Below are 7,328 nucleotides of genomic sequence, written 5' to 3' on the forward strand. Positions count from 1 at the left end.
AGAGAGAGAGTTTTCATGAAGGTCAGGAGACAACTTTTGGGAGTTAGCTCTCTCCTACCATGTGGGTCATCAGACTTGGTAACAAGTGTTTTTACTCCTACACACCCTGGTCCACTACACAGCTCCTTACCTCTGGACTTATCTTTAAAAGCACATGTTCTTAGCTCCTGCATGCAAGATTGTTGATGCTTTTTAAAAGTAGTTTACAGTTTACAAGAAGTTCACAAAGGAGGGCCTCTTTCCCTGTTCTTTACATCCAGACTCTCTGAACTGACATGTCCTGTGTAGCGAAGACTTCATTTTTCCCTCCTGCTCCATGTTTCTCCTTCTTCTTCCTTAATGCTGTTAGTGTACTTATGTTTGCTTACTGTAAATTAATAGCAAAGGTGAAGGGACACCTTTTTTTTTTTTTTTTTCAATTTTTTTCCCTTGTATTTCTCGAATTGAGGCAATTTCATTGCCACAGGATGGACAACCATATTCGAACTGTGTCTGTGTCTTGTGATGTGGTCACTGTAGTGTTCCAGCTGGGCACTTCCTGTGTATGATTGCTTCTACGTGAATGTTTCTTCATTTCATGAGGCTGGACTCCTGAGGAAGGGCTTGCTGGGCGGGAGGATCTGAATGGGTAGGAGGCTTTGGGCTGCTGTATTTATTCAGCAATTGCTGAAGGAGTGAGGCCCCAAATGAATGAATGGAGCTGGTACTCCTGAAGCTGATGGTGGGCCAGGAAGGGCTCCGAGAAGAAAAGGTTCCAGCTGCTTTTGCAGGTCTGCAAAGGAGCCGTGATTGGAGCCAGATGCCTGCAGGGAGACTCAATCTTCCAAGAGGCTACTTCTGCTTCTGGGCAACAGCACAGAATTCAGGGTGTTCCAGAGCAGGCTACCTGCTCACCAGCACTTCTGAGACAGGCTGCTTGTCCCTGTACTCAAACTCTGGGTTCTTACTTTCTTCTTTCAGGCCATTTCACTGAAATCGGAGAAAATGATTGATCATTTTAAAAGCAAGAGACGAATGGACATGCTGGGCAATCAGACCTCCTTCTAGCCAGCGCACATTTATGCAACCCGTAATGGTTACAAAGCCATCAGAATGCAATGTTTGGCATATTCTGTGTTGTGACAGGCAGAATGGACCAGTGGTTTGTCAGGGTTGCAGTTAAAGGTGGAACAGACCTCTCAGACTAGGGACTGGATATTTGGCTCATTTCCATGCAAATAGAAAGAATGCTCAAGAGTGACAAGTGCTAAGATGGGGGAAGGAGGGGGCGTTGACTGACTTGGCATTTGGTTTCCCTGACCAAGGTTAGAATCTTCCACTTGCTTGCTTTGAGGGAGAGAATTATAAGAGGTTCAGGTGCCAGGTTCAGATTGCAGGTCCATTTTTGTTCTTGTTGCTTTAAGCATATGACTGCATATAACACACCATTTCATGAATGTGCTTATAAAAATTTAACTTTCACTGAGCATGGTGGTGTACACCTTTAATTCCAGCACTAGGGAGGCAGGGACAGGTGGATCTCGGCCAGCTTGAGGCCATCCTGGTCTGTATAGGAAGTTCCAGATCAGCTAGAGTTACAGAGAAACACTCTGCATACTCTATGGAAGAGTTAAGGGAAGGACTGAAGGAGCTGAAGGGGATGGCAACCCCATAGGAAGAACAACAGTGTCAACTAACCCAGACCCCTCAGAGCTCCCAGAGACTAAGCCACCAACCAAAGAGCATACATGGGCTGGTCCGAAGGCCCTGGCACATATGTAACAGAGGACTGCCTTGTCTGGCCTCAGTTGGAGAAGATGTATTTAATCCTGTGGAAACTTGATGCCCCCAGGGAAGGGAGATGCTAGCAGGGGTGAGGTGGGGGTCGTTGAGTGGGTGGGGGGAATCACCCTCTCAGAAGCAAAAGGGAGGGGGAGATGATGGGATGAAGAACTCGGGGAAGGGGGGTCAGGAAGGGGGGCAACATTTGGAATGTAAATAAATCAAATTTATTTAATAAAAATAAATAAAAAATAGAAAGAAAAGACCCAACTTTTCTTTAACAGCTGCTGTGTATCAATCTCTGGGACTAGAAGTGCATGAGCAAGCAGAAGGGATGCCCATCACTCCCTAGAGCTCTCTGCCTTGTACCTGGCATGGATTGAGTTTCCCTAGGGTGATGGAAATCACACCTGGAAAAGGCAGTGTCCCTGGTCATGTAGTGTGAGGCAAGAGCAATCTACTTCATCTTGAGATCTCCCCACAAAGAGTAGTTGTAACCCCTAGCCTTGTCCTTTGCCCTAAAGGGACTCAAGAGGATATTGACAATGTGCTTTTCCTAGAAACTGGTCTATTGCTAGTGTGTCTGGCACATGACTTACTAAAAACCAGGGCTTTTTTTTTTTTTTTTTTTTTTTTTTTTTAAATCCTGGCTGATGCTGCAGTCACTCTTGTAGCACTTGTACCTGTTCTCCAACCCCTCCTATCACTCAGGTGTGTCAGTGCAATGCTGTGAAGCAGAGTATCTGAACACTTGGCACACTATGATTTCCAGAAAGAAGGATGAACTTCAACCGGCTGTAGGAAGGGAAAACTTTCTTGGACCACCATGTTCAAACAGTGGGTGGGGATCAAGAGATAGCAAAACCAAGGGTTCTGCAGACTGAATCTCTTGCTGTGACCCAAACAGATTTCCCAGAAGAGCTCTGATTGGTGGGCTTGTGAATCCTATGGAGTCAGCCGTGGTAGAGAGACGGTTAGCATAGCATATCTGCACAGTCTCTAAGCAGTGTAGGTCAGCAGGCAGTTTGAATAGGCTGTATCTAGCAGGGCTGTCGTGAGCTGGTTGGGTAAAGCAGATATCTGGTCCAGTCATCTTGAGGAAGTGGGAGGAGACAGAGGACAGCACAAGGTTGCCTAAGGCCTACATCTGCTAATGGAAAGGTAAACATGCTTAGAACATGGAGGAATGCACATATATGAGAAGCCACTAAAATCATGTAGACTCCCTCATCTGTGCTCTGCAGCCCTGGGTCTGCACAGTAGCATAAACAGTGTGTAGAGTCCATTTGTGAATAGCCACCATATTGTTAAAGACTTTTTCTTCTTGTTGTGTTTCCTTTCTGATATTTGGTCACCCAAATAGAATGACAATTTTCTTACCTTAAACAAACAAACAAACAACCACAAGAGGATTTAGCATGGCTGCTGCAGTTGCGTTGGGAGCTGGTTAAAGGAATCTGCAGTTCAAAGTGAGCAGTTTGCTCAGGTCTGTACACACAGCAGGTAGTGGGCACCTTCTGAGGGGTTCTGTGGTTTCCAGGTACCACAACCTAAAGAATCCAAAGTTGCAAAGCAATTGACCATTGACTATCCAGAATTAATCTGTCCTTTTCTCCCCCTAGAAACATTCCCTCGTAGTAACAGTCAGATTTCTGTGCTCATTCAGGGAATTATTGACTTTGTTGGTGGCAAACACCTAGGTTATGTCACAATGGTTACAGGATTCTCAGGACTTTATGTAACTGTGCACTTTGAAAAATGTTCTGTGCTATTCAGATGAAGCCAGAGGCAGTTTGGTGTCTCTGGAAATCCTACTGTGTGGCATATGGTAGATTAAGAGGTCTACCCAGGAGGGAATGGTCTCAGTGAAATCATGGGTTCAAATCATAAGATTGGGTCTAGGGGGCTGGAAAGATGGCCCCGAGGTTAAGAGCACTGACTGCTCTCCTGGAGGTCCTGAATACAATTTCCAGCAACTACCTGGTGGCTCACAGTCATCTGTAATGGGATCGGATGCCCTCTTCAGGTGTGTCTGAAGAGAGTGATAGTGTACTTGCATACATTAAATAAATAAATAAATAAATAAATAAATAAATAAATAAATAAATCTTAAAAAAGAGATTGGGTCTAGAGCTCACTTCCAAGAGACAATGGAAGGTGCAGCCAGATGTCAGACTGGAGTTCTCTCTGCATAGCTTAGCTACCTAGCCCTCAGAGGAGGCCCTTCTCTCCATTTATAGATGGCACTGTAAATGACCACATCCTGCCTTTTTTCTGCTTCTTCTCTAGTGGACAGATGGCATTCGAGAGTGGGTCATGGTGGTGTGAACAGTGGTGAGATGAGGAGAGGACCAGGGGCTGTGCAGTGTTAAGTAGACAGTGAAAAATGTGTGGAGTGAAATTTGAAAATTTATGACATATGTATGTGGGTAATGTGTATGTGTAAACATGCTTGTGTGTATGTAGGTATGCATGTAAATGTGTGTGGGTACATGCAGAGGCCAGAGCTGAAGCTTAGTGTTTTCCATTACTGCCCTGCTCTCTTTGCCTTATCTTTTGAGACAAGGTCACTCACTGAGCCCACATTCACTGCTAGACTTGCTGCCCAGAAAGTGCCTGGCATCATCCTAATCTGCTCTGCCCCAGTACCAGGGTTACAGATGCACGTGAGGATGCCAAGTCTTTATTTGACTCAGGTCCTTGTGCTTGTGCTTGCATGATGGGCAGTGAACACAATAAGCCATCTTTCCAGATTCTGAAGTATATATATATATATATATATATATATATATATATTCTTCATATATATACATACATAGTCATAGTCTTCATATATTATATATTATCAATTTTATTTATCTATAAGTACAAGACCCCAATTCCCCCCCCTCCAAAATTTGCTCTTCACCATTACATCTAGGAATTCCTAATAGTCTCTCCATCCTTCATAAGAAGCCTGTTGTGTCCTGTGGTGTGCCTGCATTACAACCAGGAAACACATTAATTGTAACACAAAGTCAATTAATGATTGTTAATTTGTTGATTTGCCAAAAGTTTGTTAAACACCCACTTTCTACTACGGGAAGCAGATGACATCAGAATACACAGGCGAATTATCTGCAAGTAGCTCACACGTTGGTAAGGAAGACAGTGTGGATCTTGTCGAGGGGGGTATGGTGGTTGGCTGAATGATGTCCACAGCAGATTGGAAGTTTGCAGAAGCAACATGGGGACGACATCACAGGTTGCGTTTGAGAATGTCTCTTGGAAGTGAAATTTCCTGTAAGAGTTTACTAAATCTATAGGTAGAAGGGCTCTTTAAGGGAGAGGCAACCAGCATGGGAAAAGTCTTAGATGTGTGTGTGTGTGTGTGTGTGTGTGTGTGTGTGTGAGAGAGAGAGAGAGAGAGAGAGAGAGAGAGCTCAAAAAATCTTAACTAACCCTGCTAGTTGAGTGTGGAAGAAAGATAGGTAATAGAACTAGCTTTCCTAATTCCTTTTCTGGTGAGACTTACACATTCTGGGATCACGCTTTACATTTCTCAGTGTTTCTCTGTGTTACCAGGGGATGGTGAGTTTTGATTGCCAACTTCCTGGATTAAGAGATGCCTAGGAGATGCACGACCTACACTTCCGATTTGGTCAGTGAGTGAGGGCTTTTCCCAAACCAGGGAGATGCTCCCTGAATGCTGCTAGCACCATTCCACAGGATGGAGCTCAAATGCAATAAAAAAGGAAAAAGAGAAGCCCCAGCAATGTTTGCCTCTCCACACCTCCCTCCTGCCTTCTGGTTGCCATGGCACAACCTGTTCTGCTCTCCTACCTCACTCTGCCCACAGTGACAGAGTGAAATTTCTGCAACTGTGAGCCAAAAGAAACACCTCCTCCTTTAAGTTTTCCTCAAGCATTTTGTCTCAGCAATGGAAAGTCTGACTGATACACACCTCAGAAGTGACAGCAATGTTCTGCTGAATAAACAAAAGCTGCCTCGTGCTTAGTTATGGATTAGCTGCTGGTCTCATCTCAGAGCTGCTGATCCCCTTGGACCCTTGAGACAAAAATGGTGGCATGGATTCTTTCTGCTTTCAGAGTGCTGGAAACTTCTTTGCAAATGGCAAGAAAGAAGCACTAAATATTTAATGCTCCAAAGTTAAATATTATTACAAAAGTAATTTAATATAAATGTTTCAGCAACTCCTTATCCATATTTCATGTTGGAAATGGGTATCTGATTGCTAATGTTTGTGTGCAATTAATTTTAATGGTTACATACTCTCAATTTCTCTCAAGTTTCCTCTTTAGAAGACTTCAGTGTCTGCTGGGGAAAATGAAAAGCTAGACATTAGATGTCACCGTGTGCAGAAAAAGATTCAGACTCCTGAGTGGAGGTCTCCAAATGACAAGTTAATAGGCACTTGGGAGTTGCTAAGTGGTACAGGCAGAGATGCTCTAAGACTCTGCAACACAGTGCTAACAGCTGATATGATGCTTTGATGTCTCCCTGGTGTTGGGCCCTTCCCCTGCAGTCCACTATACTTTCATTTAGTTCCTTCATGGCATTGATAGCCACTGCAATGACTTATTTATTATTGAGTACTCACAATGTTCCAGGGATTACAATGAGACCATTATATCTCATCACAGTAACCAGGAAAAATTGGGATATATTCCATTTTTTTTTCAGACTTAAAAAGCAGGCTCAAAAACGACATTTCTCAAGAGCCAGGACAATTTTGTTTTCCAAGTCCATGTTTCTTGAGTCCTGTATCAACCCTGGTGTCATCATATTTTTCTCCTGTAATTCCAGGAGTTCAGTGAAGGAATAGGACACTCCTTCTGCAAATCATAAATGTTTGTGGGATGAATGAGCAGAGGTAAGAATCAGTACTATAAAATTATTAATAAATGAAGCACTTGCTACTTCACAATTACTTCTTAAAACAAAACTCTTTCTGAGGCTGACATATGGTTGCTTTACTCTAATGCAAATGTTCTTAAATTTTACACTTTTGAATGGTATTTGTAGATCTTGGTGTATAAAAACAAGCCTGTACCTTCCTTGCCTGTAGCTATCAGGATTCCTGGATGTGTGACGATGGGGTAAACGCAGTGACATGAGTTTTCATCCCTGTAGTCCCACTCTCTTTGCATGCTGACAAGTGTCACTTTTGACAATCGTGGATTTTTGTTACACCTGAAAACGCCACAACGCACCATGTGGAAATACTCTTAAAGCTTGTTATTCCACATCGGTCTTCTTTCATTTAATAAATATAAATTGATATGCACAGTTACTTAAATATCTCAAGTGAATTACTAGGGTCACATGAATGGTTTTTTTTTTTTCAGTTTTCCATTTAATGCCCCCAGCTTTATGATACAAAACTTTAGTAAGGGCTAGTGTGGTTCTTATGGGATTTTTAGTTGAACACCACAGAACATGACTCAAATTCCTAAGTCAGGTGTCATATCATTTGGGGAGGTCATTGTATTTAGTCTGGAGACACGACACTGGTTGTTTACTTTGGGCTCTGCCATGACAAGGTGATGGAGTTCTTGGCTAAAGCT

Source organism: Mus pahari, chromosome 3 (assembly GCF_900095145.1).
Source record: "Mus pahari chromosome 3, PAHARI_EIJ_v1.1, whole genome shotgun sequence".
Lineage (NCBI taxonomy): Eukaryota > Metazoa > Chordata > Mammalia > Rodentia > Muridae > Mus > Mus pahari.